Below are 16,176 nucleotides of genomic sequence, written 5' to 3'. Positions count from 1 at the left end.
TTTCAATTTATAATCTATGTATCTAGTTATAAAGCTTGTTTTAGAAGTGCCTGCATCGACTATTAATCAAAATGGTGGATTTTGAAGCTGCTTATGTATTTTGGGCACTCCTGTGTTAATTTCCCCTACATCAACATGTCATACAATTGTATATCAGTTTTCTTGTATGATATATTAAGGGGCAACATCTTCAGATGTCAGATGCAAATCAGAAGCACCACCTGCCATTGAGCTTCCACTGGTATTTCAACAGCTACCTTTAGGGTGGGTCTATGTGATATAGTCAAAGCATTAAGTAATTGAATACCTAAAGCTCATCACCTAAATAGCAAAAACAGTAAACCGCGAACGGCCACTTCTGTGAATTTTTTCATAGGGAAAAAATGTTCTTGGCCGTTATCGGGAATCTGCCCTTTTCTCCACGGTAGGGCAATCTCGGAGTTGGTATATTTAGTTAGGGGAGTGTGGGGGGGCACAACCCCCCACATGGGGGGTGTAGGAGTTGAAGTCCCCCCAGTCGATTAGGGTTTGAAAGTTTGTTTGTTTTTTTGCCCAGCCAAGCAAATGTTTTACCTATGAAAAAAATTCACGGAAGTGGTCGTTCACGGTTTACAGCTTTTGCTGTTTAGGTGTTGAGCTTTAGGTATTCGATTACCTAAAGCTTTAATTATCTAATATAGACCCTTTTAGTGATAGATGATCCACCATCCCCAGTGAGGTCCGTGAGTCGAGGGCAGAAGAGGAAAAAACAGTCAACAGACTGGATTCAACATTCCATTATCAAGCAAATGTGGAATCTACAAGCGGTTCATTAGTATGGAATATTTCAGACTTTGCTTAAACTGAACATCAGTTGTCATTGTTAAATAGAGGGCTGTCATTTATACCAGCAGCCAGTAGTGACATCTGTGATACCATTGCGACACTGTCAGCCCAGCTATCTGTGAATATTGATATGATTTATACAGAACTGTATCTTATATACAGAGCTTCAAGAATGTAACTACAGCATACCCTTCTGGAACATACAAGATCAACTTGCAAAACTTAAGTATAGTTGAGGTTAAGTTACTTTATAACTGGGCCATAAACAAAATATGTTATCTCTCAGTTTCAGTTCAGTAGCAGAAACAATGTCTAGAGCTAGTTTTTGTATTGTCTTGAAAGACAAGTAATTACTAGGTTTAAAATGTAAAAAGTGTTTTATTGATTTATGACTTTCAAGACCTGCAAACATCTGAGAGAGATGTATTTGTAACACATAAATGTTACATTTTAAGTTTCTGTTTAGCCTGGGACCTGAAGTCAGCAGCAGAAGGGGGCATAACTAGTAAACCTGTGCCAGCCTTTCCCAGGTGTGTGTGTGTGTGTGTGTGTGTGTGTGTGTGTGTGTGTGTGTGTGTGTGTGTGTGTGTGTGTGTGTGTGTGTGTGTGTGTGTGTGTGTGCGTGTGTGTGCGTGTGTGTGTGTGTGTGTGTGTGTGTGTGTGTGTGTGTGTGTGTGTGTGTGTGTGTGTGTGTGTGTGTGTGTGTGTGTGTGTGTTTGTATATAAATCAAATCACAAAGTGTATGTGTGTGTGTGTGTGTGTGTCAGCTATTTGGGCAGGGACATGAAGCACTGGTTGCAGAGAGAGGGTGTTGGAGGTTTTGGCCTGACCACTCAGTTGAGATTTCAACCCCTATAGCTGTGCCAGTTATTGGGGATTTGGAAAAAGAGGGAGAAACCAGCCCCAGACTGACTGGTCTCTGTGTGCTCTTAAGGGAAATTGCACTTTACTGTATGTGTACTTGTCATCCTCCCAATGTGCACGTCCCCTAGCTGTTGCCAGTGTTGAGGACTGAGTCTCCTCACCACTGGCAACAGCTAGGGGATGTGCATGTCCCCTAGCTGTTGCCAGTGGTGAGGACTGAGGCTCCTTGATTACTGAGTCAGTGCAGGGGCATCACACCATCATAGATGTCAAGTCCTTCGTTAGAATTGTTATGCTTAAGCTACTTTTCTCCAGTGATATCCATGATCATGCAGCATTTAAATTTAAGAAACCTAGTTCTTTCACCCCCACCTTACACCCACTACTTGAAGCTTTTTCTAAGTCCTGCGAAAGCGATCTGATTGAGTACAAGGTTAAATGGAGAAGAAATTCTAAGTGTCAACTTAATTAGGGATGAGTAAATGACACTGAGTGAATTATACCTTCATCCACATATTGTCCTGCTGGTAAAGTGGGTGCAATAGTGGTCATGAATCGGCAACAGTATGAAAACACTATGCAAGAGATGATCTCAGATGTGTCCATATATCAAAGCCTACTAAAGAAGGATAGAGACTCTATTATTAACAGAGTAAAAGCAGATTTATATAATTGTCTTATGTGTAGGGTTATTACATCTCTGAATTGTATGAGTATTTGTATGTTGAATATCCTACGATACAGGTCATTCAAGGATTAACCAAAATACATAAGCATTTGTATGACCCACCACTGAGACTAATTGCCTCGGGGATGGGGTGGCTCACTGAGTAACCTTCTATCTATGTTGAATTGCAGCTGAAACCAGTATTAGCTGCCTCTACTAACATTTTGAAAGACACAAAGGATTTCTTGGAGTCTATATTTGCTTATAAGGATGGTATTGGTCTGTTTGACGGTTATTTCTTTTTGACATTAGATGTATGTTTACTTTTTACAAATATTCCAATGACATTGGCTTGGATTTTGTTAGATAGTATCTTAATGCCAACAGTACATATTCTCCTAGTACATTTTCTCTTATTGTATTGATTATAGAATTAATATTAGAGAACGTTTTCATGTTTAAAGACATGCATTATTTACCAGGCTCTGGATTGGCTATAGGCAGATGCTGTGTCATCTCTTATGCGAACATAGTGATGGCGTATTGGGAGACAACTTTTGTCCTTAATAATCCAGACTTTAGACAGCATATCTAATACTATAAGGGATTTGTGGATGATATATGTCTTCTATGGACAGGTGCCTCTGACAGAATGCATGTGTTTTTGGATTATTTACATTCCACTACTAGTTTACTTAAATTCACTATAGAGTTTTCCGAGGACTAAATCACTTTTTTAGATGTTAAACTGGCTAAAAGGACACATGGTGAGGTTTTTAGTGACCTTCATAGAAATGTATGTAGAGAAAATACACTACTGCAAAGGACCAGTATGCACCTGGGCTACACATTTAAGAATGTGGTTAAAAGACAGGCCATGCAATTTTCCAGGCTGATACGTGATGAATGACTTTTTTCTCAAAATACGAGTTCTTTTAGAGATGAACTAATTTATAGAGGTTATATGGAAACTGATATAACTTGTGAGTTAATGGTTGAAGGAGTGGACAGGGAAACAAAAGGCGTCCCTATTTCAGAAAGCATTATATGCAATATAACTTTGTTTCATCTAGGGTGGTTAGGCACACTCAGAATAGTAATTCTAGATTATGTATTACTTTTACTTCGGATGTCTCTCAGATCTGTAATATTGTGAAGAACATTTGCAATATCTTGACAGTAGTTTTCAAGATAACCCAATTTCCTGGGGCAATCTGTATTTTACTTAAAAAAAAAAAGAATCTGAAATGTATGTTACGTTATGATCAAATATCAACTAAAAAGGTGACCTCACAGAAGATAGGCATTTTTAGCTGTAAGAACTGCACAGTTTGTACTTATGTTGAAAATGAGAATACTTTTCTACATCCAGACTCTGGTAGGTTGTTTAGTTTTACTTTATACACTGACTGTTCAAGTAGGGATTTGATATATATTGCTAGATGCAGAAAATGCCCAGCATTTTATGTTGGGAAGACCAACCGCTCTGTCAGAGGAAGAATACATGAACATGTCAGTGAGATCCGTAGGGGAGTAACTACAAATGTACTAGCTAAGTATATCAGCAGTACTGGTACGGATCATATTCTTGCTTTTCAGGTCTTACATTTAATGAATTTTAATAGACGTTTGGGTGGCGTCAGGAATAAGATGGAGTAGGTAAAAATGCATTGGCTCAGTACCTTCCAGTCTGATTAAGGCCATGGTCTTAATGAATCTGTCTGTTTAAAGTCTCATTTAGGTTGTAGGAGTTTGCATAGGTAATTTCTGATAGGCTATACAGCCTAACTGCATGTTTAAATCAGTTCTGCGTAGCAGTTACTTAATGGGCTGATAAAGCATCTGTTTGTAGATGTGAAAGCGCTTACCCACTATATTTTAAGTTTGGATTAAATATTTTTAATGTGCACATTGAGGCCATGTGCCATTCTGCTTCTTTTTGCTGTTTTTGTGATTAATTTTGAAGTGGAAGACTGGTTAACTAGTGAGAGAACCTTTTTTCTCTTTGGGTTAAAAACCTTATGTATTATCCTTGGTCATTTAGCTGCTGATTACACACATTTTGAATTTCTCATGTAAAACTGTTAAAAGTCATTCCCCTTCTTGTGGAACCAATTTAGCATTGGCTTTCCACCCATGTTACATATGCTGATCGGGAGAAGGTTTAGTACCTCCCTTCTTGTGATGGCCTGCTTTGCTCACTGTTCTTGCTCCTCCCTCTCCTGTGCCTCAAGCTGTTTCCTTTTCTCACCTACTGTGATCTCCAGACATCTTATCTCCTTTCCAGCAGCTCCAGTTTCCAAACTTCAAGCTGCATTTTGAGATCATCTTTGAAATGAGCATTTTCTGTGTACTTTTTTAGCTGTGGCCATTTCCAGGCAGTTTCCAGATTTAGTGAACTAAACTTCAACTGCAAAAAAGACAGCCGTCACCTCATCCTTGGTCAAGCCAGTACATGGGAGTTCCTTTGAGTTTGTTTAATCAGTTGTACCACTAACATTTTGCCATGCTCTGCAGACTAGTTTTGCTTATTTTCTAACATACTCTGTAGGAAGGAATAAACTAACTGTTATGGAATTTATACTTCCATACATTTTCCTTGTGGCTGCAAGGATTCTCACACAATGTGATGCTAAAAATGTTTTGAAGGTTACAGAAGTCCAACTTATGAAATCTGCATTGCTGCCAACAAGTAATATGACAGGGAAGGAAGGCCCTACATGCTATATCTATCTATCTATATATCTATCTATCTATATATATATATATATATATATATATATATGTATATGTGTGTGTGTATAGAGGGTACAGAATTTTGCAAAACACCCAAATATCAGTGTTCAAAAATGTCAACCACAAAACGTTGACAACACAATCATCAAGCAATAAACTCATATGCCAAAATAAAACAAAAAATAGCAAACAAACATTATTTTTCATAGGGGGACAAACCCCTCTGTACCCCCCACACCCCCTGCTGATTATGCATACTAACTGCAAGATCCCACAATATCAGAAAAGTGTATAATATTCACCAGCTTTGAGAATTGTGATCCCACACACCTGTTGACTATGCTTAGTGACCAAATTCTGTCAACTAAACAAATCTTGGACAAAGGTAGTTTTGACAAAATTCAATGCTCTCTCTCTCTCTCTCACACACACACACACACACACACACACACACACACACACACGCACACACACACATATTATTTGTCTTGTGTTAACCAGATTAATCTCACTAGGGTGTTTCAGCGGAGACCCACGGTGGCATTTGTATTACTATGGGAAATTTGATGAGAGCCATGTACATACATATTACATATTTATATTATATATATATTATATATACATATTATGTTATATTATATATATATATATTAACTCCGAGATTGCACGATCCCCAGAAAAGGGGCATATTCTCCTTCCCTGGGGATCATCCTTTCTCGCACAACTGTTGACCTGTTGACAAATATAGGTCAACTATATATATAGGTCAATCTTACTCATGGTCAACCAGTCTAATGGTAACAGTATCAGTGGTACAACAGATGGTACACTCATATTTGGCGCATAAGGCTGTGGATTCTGTTTCCAAACCAGGTGGATTGATTGCTGACAGTGTCAGTTGGACTTTTTTACTTAAAAAAAAAAAAAAAAAAAAATATATATATATATATATATATATATATATATATATATATATATATATATATATATATATATGGGTCTACTTTTATTAGTCGAAGTTACATTACTTTGACTAACAAAAGTTTGACCTGACTTCCGCGAAAGTGCACTTCAGCGAAAGTGTTTTTTCTCGAAAGCCGATTCACTGAATCAGCAAAAGAAATACAAAAACTAACAAAAAACATTGTTTGGGGGGGCAAGCTCCCTCTGCACCTCCCACACCCCCGTTACTTAAATATCCAACTCCGAGATCGCACTACAGTGGGGAAAAGGATATAGTTCCTTATCCCCACTCTACCGTGCTTCGGGGAATCGGCTTTCGAGAAAGTGCAATTTAGCTGAAGTGCATATTCACAGAAGTGGGGCTGTACTTTTTTTGTTTGAAATAATGAGCTCCCCAGGAATTTTGCTTCTCACTCTCACTGCATTGTCTTTAAGTGATATCTTATGAACAGTAAATGTATTTTGTCTTTAACTACTTTGCATTCACACTCACAGTGCTTTTAAGAAGGAGTTAATACCTTTTCAGTGTCACTCTCCCTTCCTCCTTTTACAGTAATGCCCTGCCACTAGCCAGCCAGACTAATCTGGCACATCAAGGTCATAATTACTGTCCACTCTTCAAATCAGCCAAGCATGTTATTAACTTATTATAGCTGTAGCAAAGGAGTCTTTCTCATTTTCAAAAGACAGATTCTAGCAGTCATAATTCAACAGCTGTGTGCAGCTACACTTATGTCATCAACAATCAGCCAACCACATGCCTTTGAAACAGAATAATGAAATTCTTTTCTTACAGAAATTAGGCAGTACAGTTTGGAACATGAATACATAAATACATACACTGTGACGCAGAGAAATGCAAAATAAAAAAAAATTTAAACAGACATTCCTCATCTAACTCTGACTTTTATGTCCATTAAATAGAAAAAGACACTGGCAAGACTTCTAAGGTGTATACGCACTAACACTGAGAAATAGTCTGTCTTTCTTCATATCAGCAACCCATGTAAAAAAAATTCTTCACTGGTCTCAGGCTTGTTAAAAGTCCTCCAAGCACTCTAAGGGGAATGAACAGACTGACAGACAGTTTTCAAAGAAATAATCACTGTATTTGCAAAAACTTCAAAGGGGTGCCCTGGAATAGGTAAACACTGAAAATATTCATTTAGTGTAGTATTTTATACATATTCTTATTTCTGTATTAGGTAATAAAGTTCTGACTCTTTACGTAACAATTTTATTTTTTTTTTAAATAAAAAACATCTTTATTGAAATTTCATTTATGTTACAGGCAATCATACATTTCTACAAATGAAAACAGCCCATATTCACATACTTTCAGTTTCAAACATTATACATCACAGATAAACTTCTATACAGTCATTGTCAATTGAACATTACGTAGCTCATTCAATTCCTGCCTTCCCTTAAACCTCATTCGTCCTCCAAAACATTATTCTGCATGTATGGTTCCCACAGTTCCTATTTTGTCTGTGTATTTTGCTCCTACTCTTTTCAAAAGATCCCACTTCCAGTTCTTATCCCTGTTACTATATTCACTACTCCTAGTATGGTTGGTTTAGACTTTGATTTCCATTTTCTAGCAATTGCTTTTTTAGCAGCTGCCATAATCAAACTCAGCAAGGCCTAACTATGTCTAGATAATTCCAACTGTATCACAGCTCAAAAAATCATTTCCTTAGTTACACCAATGTGCTCACCAAGTATTTCTGACAAGGTAATCTTCAGAACATGTTTAAAGTCTGCCGTCTCATTACACTCCCTAAAATATATTCCCAGTTATCTCTTTCCTCCCTATCACACCTCCAAGATATGCAATATATTTGAGGAAAATTTTTTGGAGTCTGCTTCAGGTATAAAAATACATATGCAAACACTTCCAAGAAAAAAAATCCTAAATCGTCTAGACGTTGTTGGATATTTGGGAGCCGTACATATATCCTTCCATTGTTTATTTGTAAATTGTTTGTCTAGTCTCTATTCCCAATCCTTTTTAACCTCCTCTGATTGATTCCTATAGTCGTCATGCAATATTTTATATGCCCTGCTATTTCCCCCTTTGCTTTTTTAACAGCAGCTTCTGTTATAGATTCTACTAAAAGCTCTACCAGTGCTGGTCTTTCACTTAGGATCCCCCTATCCCTTTTTTCTTTGCCTGTACTCTGATATCAATCCTTGATAGGGAAGGCAGTCTCTGACCTGCAGTCCAAATGTATTCTTGACCTTTTCCTATTATATTACCTTTCCCTCTTTAATTGTTTGCTCCCAATACCTTGGTTCCTTTGTCAGTTTTCTGCAGTAAATTCCATCCCTTTCATGTCTATTTTCTGTACCCCTGATTGCAGTCATCCCTACTGACAAAATCTCCTTTCTCCATTCCAGTGTTGGCTTAGTTCTTAGAATACTTTCTTATACTTTATGAATATAATATTCTGTATGTTATTGTTATTTTCCTTAAGGATTTACATCTGAAAACCCAGTTTCTCCTTATTTCTTGAGCTTCCCTCTGTTTCATCATCTCTTTCCACTTTGTATTATAGTTTTCTGCTATGTATAGGATCCTTACCTATGTATCTTTGAAAAAACTTTCAAATCAGGTAATTCTAAATTACCGTGTTGTATTGGAAGGCTCAGCTTATCCCACTTCACTCTTGCCCTCTTCCCCTGAATAAAATCCTTCATCTCTTTATTAATTGCTATACACACATTTTCCTCTGGTTGATAAAAATATGCCTGACCTGTGTAAAAAAATAAAAGGACTAAAACATTTTCACTGCTTGTATCATACTATCCCTATCCATAAAACGGAGCTTCCACTTTCTCAATTTTTGTTTGATCTTTTGTTTAGTCTTCTCCCAAATATCCTTAGCTCCTATGCTCCTAAGTACTTAGTTTTATCATTTCCTCATAAATATGGGTATCGCTACATAGTGTACAGCTATTGCCTGTATTTTATCTTCATTAATTTTGTATCCCCAAAATATTTGAAACAGTCTCAGAATGTTCCAAAATACTGAAATGTTGTTTTCTGCTTTTATCAGGTACCAAATAATATCATCTGCAAATAAAGCCAACTTTTCTTGATTACCATATCAATTATATCCTTGAATTTCTGAATCCTTTATTTTCTTTGCCAGAGGTTCTAAATGTAATGCAAATAACAAAGGAAAAAGAGAACACACCTGCCTAGTTCCTCTGTTCAAACAGAACTTATTGGAGAGGACTCCAGGTACGACAGATGTGATGAGTGGGTTTTCCCAGCTGATGCTGCCAGGTCAAACACAAAATACAAAATGCATTGTCTCTCTCTCTCTCTCTCTCAGAGAGTTCTTAAATTAATATATAATATTGCTGCTGGGATACTTTCAGAATTACATCAATTGCCAGCATTTAACATCTCCCTGTGAAAAATACATAGCTCTCAGATATTTGGCAAATGGTGGAAATTGTAAAATAAGTTACATTCTTCCACATGTAAAGACAATACAAAAAACTTTTAGTTTTAGGCATTGTGTCTGTTACTGCACTAAAACTGAGAGATAACATATTTTCTTTATGGCCCAGCTATAAAGTAACTTAACATTAATCATTCTTGAAAGGTTTTGCAAGTTAATCTCCTGTGTTTCAGTCTCCCCTATTAAAAAGTTACAATAGTGTATAAAATATATCTCTTCAGCACACCTCTATACAATATGACACATAGTACCAATACATTTGCAACACAGGCATATGAATCATGTTGCTATTCACAAATGAAACACAACCACCCACAAAATTCCAGATATCTGGGCTGGCAGTATCTCCTTCTGTCACACTTCTATATAAATCATATTAATATTCACAAATGACATATAATTATTTACAAAATTCCAGAGAGATGGGCTGGCAGTATTTCCTTTTGTGACACTGTCAATAATTAGGCATCATCTATCTATTACCTTGGCATATTTAATTCTTCCATAAACATTTCCATTTGTACTTTTTCTTTGATTTTCACATTTCTCTGCTTTATATAGATTTTCATAAAAATTTCCAAAATATTTCTAATACCGCTGCAGGATTTCTAGTTATTTTTCTTTGTTATAGGCTTCCTTCCCTAAGCTTGGCAACAACCCTTTCTACTTTCTATTCCTTGAGCCATTGTGCTAAAAGCTTTTATGTTCTGGAGTTATTATAAAAAAATTGCTTAACAGCAATCTTTCTAAATGTATGCATATTATCCAGGTAATCCCTTATTTTCTTAACACTTGGCAGTTGTACCTCTTCTTGTTCTGTGAGATTTCCCCATTCTGCAATAGTTTAACCTTTGTCAATCCCTCAAAATAATTCTTGTTACTTCTTAACTATATTACTGTTTTTATTTGTATCACATTTTTAAATTCCAATTTCATTTTTATCCCACTCTCTAGCTATATTTCCTGAATAAATTTCTATCTTCCCTAATATCTCCTGAATAATTTCCACTACCCATTCCTTAAATTCCTCTCTGTTTAACATGTAGGTGGAGAACTGCCAATCTCTCACTTTTATTTCATTACCTTCCATTTTTATTTTAGTTATTATTGTTGTGTGATCTGGAATAGTTATTGGATGCATATCAAAACTTTCACTTAAATGTGCATGGTCCTGTGAAATTTAATTTCTATCCAAGCTCAATTTTTGTACCATGGGGAATAATAATGTGTAATTTTTCTCCTGGCTCCTACTATTGAATTCAAATCTTCTATACCAAATATTTTCATAAATTTCTTCAAAAATCTACTGCCATTTGTTATATTTTCCCTTCTAGACACCCCCGCAGATACATCCTCCCGGTTGCAAATCAAATTCCACTCCCCACCTAAAAGTAATATTTCCTGCCGAAATTTTATTATTTCTCCCATTATTTTCTCATGCTCCATTGTAGCAGTGTTAGGTGGAATATTAATACATGCCATCATAATCCTTCTCACTTGCTAGTAGCCCCTTATTACTACAAGTCTACTATTATTATCTTGTTTTCCTCTTCTACAGCTACCCTCTAGCAATTAATATAAGTACTTACATTTTTTTTTGACCCAGATATTCCACTGAATAACCATCCTGAAATCCTTTCATTATCAAATTCACATGCTCAGTTCTTTCCAAATGCATCTCCTGTAGCACAGCTATTTGCATTCTGCCTATTTTTTTTTCTTTTTTTGTATAAACCCCTGAAAGTACTGTCATTATGATAAGAAGTTATTATTCCTACCCGTTATGTATTAACACCTTTTTAAATGTCTAGTTTTAGCTTTTGTATTACATGCATACACTAATGTTTAGTAGGTTGATTTTTTTATACAGTTGCTTCATGTCATATCCCTTTGAACCAATGTCACATCTTTCAAGACTTTTTGTTTTAATGAAAACCCTCAAAAACACCTACTTGAACACCCTCATAACCTATTAACTTAATACAAACACACAAAGCCATGTACATCTTCAAATAATGAAGTTTAACCCTCCTAACAGGAACAATTGTCCCAGATTGACAGCCACACTAATGAGCTTTAATTGACTTATAATTAAAGCTATCCATGCTAATATGCCTGGTACAGCATGTGCTTCTACTTATAATATGTGCTGTTTTGTCTTATCTTTATTCCTCTCCCAGAATTTACAACCACCTTTACGACATTCGTAAAGGTAATGAAGCTAATGCACTAGCGAAACATACGCTCGAATATCCCTCCCATAGGTTTTGCTTTAGAGTTCTACAGGTGGTGCGGCAAAATCAAAGGGGCGGAGATTCAGACAATGAATTGGCTTTAGTTGAATTAAAGTGGATCTTAAGACTCAGTGCACATTTATCTCCAGGTATAAATAATCATCTGTCCATTAAACCGGTCCTTGACACTAGAAGTTAATAGTTATTCTTTGTATAAGCATAGTTTACATATATTTTCCTTGGACAGTCTTATAGTGTTTTACGTATATTTTTCAATATTCATATATATATATATATATATATATATATATATATATAGTTTTTATTATTGTTTTTTCGTTATATACATATTTGTTATGAAATTACATATTAGTGCAGTTACAGCTACTAGATCATTGAAACATTGGCAATTAAATATTTTTATATATGTATGACTCACAAAATTGTTCATTACATGTTGAAACATCAGCACATGAATTTAGTGATATATAATTTTATAATATCCATATATATGATTTATGTGCCACAGTTTAATAAGTATATTGATAAATATATATTTTATGTAATTTATAGCAATATATATGTCTATTTAGAGTTGTATTTCTGACAGTTTGTTTATGCTGCTGCTATCTACTTGTATATATTTTAAATTGGTAGCATTGCCCTTTAAAGTGATGTATATATGCATAGTAATGGATTCCAGCTGTCTACATCATCTATTTTAACTGTTAATTGTTATATTGAAATACGCACTGAAGTGTTTTCCCACGCATATATGTATTTAAGTACAATGTATTTGGTTTAAAGTTATCTGATGAAGCGTAGGTAACACTACGCAAAAGCGCTCATCTCCACTTTTGTATACCATTAAACTTGCTCTTGATTTTATTTGGTGTTCGAGATTTTTTACTGAACTTCATTGTGGCTAGATCTTCCATTACCATTTTCTACATCTTCAAATAATGAAGTTTAACCCTCCTAACAGGAACAATTGTCCCAGATTGACAGCCACACTAACGGGCTTTAATTGACTTATAATTAAAGTTATCCATGCTAATATGCCTGGTACAGCATGTGCTTCTACTTATAATATGTGCTGTTTTGTCTTATCTTTATTCCTCTCCCAGATGTAGAAAAGTACTTGAATGGTTTCAGAAAACATTGTCTTTTAGCCACTGAAAAAAAACATTCTGTTTTTATTGCCCTCTTAGCAGCTTGCCTCCACAGAATCAGGAGAACCAGAAACACAGTTGCCTTAAGCATAAGTTTCTCATATTGAACTGTAAACATTTATTTGTAAAGGAAAACTTTTCGTTAATTCCTTATTCTTCTATTTATTTGCTTCCATTTAAAACTTGCTAGATCAAGCCAAAGGCCTTAATACAGTTATTCCCTGTGCAAAAGTAAAACAAAAATTATATTAATTTTACTTATATCATAATCTGTATACTTTTATAACCTGTCCCTCACCTCAACAACCCAGGATTACAGCCTGTTATCTTAAACATGCTTTTATCCATGCTTTCTTCTTTACATTGCAATACTTGTATTTCTTAAAACTAAACAAGAAGAAAGAAAGAAAAAGGAAACAAAGGGGGACCTGTTTACTTTAGTATCCCTATAACAAGCAAAAATAATTGAACATGCTTTACTATATATAACATGCAGTATATGCCATGTTTTATAACAATACTGTTAAGAACAAAAATTGTTCTACTTATAGTTACCTCCTTCCCCCCTCTTCCCCTTTCCTTAATGTCCTTTCACATGTCAATGACTGGAAGTCGGGCCTATGCTTTGGAGTCTCATACAAGTTTAACAAAGCCAGACAAGTCCAATATTTCCATGTTTTCTTGTTCAGACGTATTTCACAAATGGGATTGATGCTTTGTAATCTCACTTTTATTCATTAATTTACAAGTTGCTGGTTTTCTTGCTGTTGATATCTATCTCCCAACTTAGATCTCTGGTTCATTTCCAACATACTCCTGGTTATTATAGTTATATCATGTGCTTTTCTTGAGCTCTAAAACATTTTCCTTTGGAATATTGGAAAAGGTTTCACTGACATAGTCTCTCTATGAACTTTTCTATCATAACAATAAGAAACAGAGTCCCTTTCTGTTTGGTAGTTCACTTTTTGTTAGACAAACTTTTGTGTTTTCTTCTTAACATGTTCTGCATCAAAAATAACTGACCTTTCAGGAAAAAAAATATTCTGAAGATAGCTGGATGCAGCAGCTTGAATCTCACAACTGCCTCTTGACAATCTTGGACCGCTGAAATAAATTTCCTGCTCTTCTGCCTGGTATACAGTGAGTAATAATTTTCCAAAAACACTCTAATTTCTCCAGCATTTAGTACTTTGTCCTTCTGCCACAGTTTTGTCGGAATTAACTCCTTCTACTGGTAAGATTGCGTATTTACTATTAGAGGTCTTAGCTGTTTTCTCATGACCATATTTAGAGCATACATATGATGTGCCCTTTTAATTAACAGCTCCTGCTGTGGGACACCAGTCCAGTTGCTTATTTTTACTTTCATAAAATTACTGCACTCTGTTCTTTCCAGTTTCTCTGGTCCAGCAGAAAATCTCGGGTTTTCCCTATGTGCTCTTTCTTCTAATTTTACTCTTTTTGGAAAAATCTCTTCTTCAGTAGTCTCATACTCAGACAGCCTTTTTTTTTCATTTTAACCTCTGATTTTTTGCAGTTTTATCAGCTCATCTGAATATCTTTTTAAAGTTTCTTCCATTTTTCCAGCCTTTCATTATTTGAGTCGGTATGCTCTGTCAGTGTTTTGTTTATTTTAATCAGCTCTGAACACATCTGACATATCTTTTCTTCTAGATTACTGAAAATCATGTCTTCAAAGGTGGGGGTTAAACTGCTTTTTGCTGAACAGCTATAGGATTCTTCCCCAAAACTGTATTTTCTACTCACTTTTTTGTGGTTGATTTTCTTTCAGGTTCTCCAAATGTTTTCTTTGCTTAGATCCAAGCAGTGCACAAACTAGCCAGTAACTGACATTTATAAAATAACAAATTCACTGGCTCTCTTTTCTGAGTTTCTGTTTTCACAATGGGAGAGCTGAAATTAAACTGTTCCCAGTGTGCAGACATCAAGTCCAAGGTTAAAAATTTTAAATCTAAACAGCTTCTTGCAAAACAAATTTGCTTAGATAACCTAAAAGTTCTAATGATCCTAAACTCTGATTTTATGTGTGTGTGTGTGTGTGTGTGTGTGTGTGTGGTAATTTCACTTTTTAAAACCCTGCAACACTTCTACAAAAAAAAAAAAACGCTTGCAATTGCTTGTGTTGAACAGCTAGTCACAATACACATCTTTGCTGCCACTTTCCTGGAAATAAAAAAAAAAGAAATATATTTTACACAAGTTTTCACATTCTGAATCATTGCTACATCTTTATTGAATGTTTTATACAGTTTTTCACATTGGCCATAAGATATCAAAGGTTCACATAATACCATGGCAGTAAAAAGCATGGCTACTACTGTAGATATGTGTCTGCTCTGAATTTAAAAAAGCTTGTCTTACTCAGGAATAAAGATGAGCCTGTGAAAGGTGCATCTTTCTCATACGTATGTCATGTCAGTGAATGCACAGAAGATGCTTCAATAACAGTACCATTCATCTCCTATGCACAGAATGGTATGCTTCCCCAACCATAAGAGGTATGCCAAAGCAAAATTATATGATTCTACAACATGCAATATATAATGTGCCTTACTCCAAAGGAACAGAATTACAAAATGGGAGTATGAACCAGGCTGAAAGCTGCTAGATGATGCATGTCTGAGGTATAATGGATATAACTGATATGTTCTGTTCAGCCTTTACATTCCTAAGCATGTGGGATATGAAATGAGAGACTGTGGCATATTTGTGGAATAAGGCCATAGCTGTCCATGTTTTTTTTTGGTGCCCCATGAGACATCATATCACAGGCTCGGACCCCAATGCCTCACATCAATGCTGAGTCTACCGGCTTATCTCCTATCCCTTAGACTTACTCCAGTATCGTTGGGGCTAGTGATGGATCCTAAGGGCAGCATGGGGGCTTGGCTGTCTCCACTTTCATCCTGTAGGGGTTCATTACATACCATATCCACTTCCCTGCCCCACCACCCATGCACATCACTTATGTATAAGGGCAAATCACACCTCCCCTAATAAGGCATCATCAATGAATGCCCTCCCACCTGGGACAGGCACACCTATTCCTCTCTGGCACTCCATCAGTTGCCTGAGCCAGTAATCAAACCCAGGCAGAGTGGACCATAGTTAGGGCTTTATCCTTCTATGCCACTGGGACAGCGTCATAGCTGCCCATGTTATGTGTTCTGTAGGCTAATAATGGCTAGAAACAGAACATGCAGTTTTATTACCC

The 16,176-nt window shown here is 35.9% G+C and overlaps 1 protein-coding gene across 2 annotated transcripts in view; it reads right to left on the bottom strand.

Annotated features, from left to right (window-relative positions):
• Positions 1 to 16,176, bottom strand: part of ASB14 (ankyrin repeat and SOCS box containing 14) — a 568,121-nt gene that overhangs the window by 376,576 nt on the left and 175,369 nt on the right. The gene's annotated exons all lie outside the window — the stretch shown is intronic.

Source organism: Protopterus annectens, chromosome 7.part1, assembly GCF_019279795.1.
Source record: "Protopterus annectens isolate FY-2018-M chromosome 7.part1, PAN1.0, whole genome shotgun sequence".
Lineage (NCBI taxonomy): Eukaryota > Metazoa > Chordata > Ceratodontiformes > Protopteridae > Protopterus > Protopterus annectens.
This window is presented reverse-complemented; position numbering and strand designations above follow the sequence as displayed.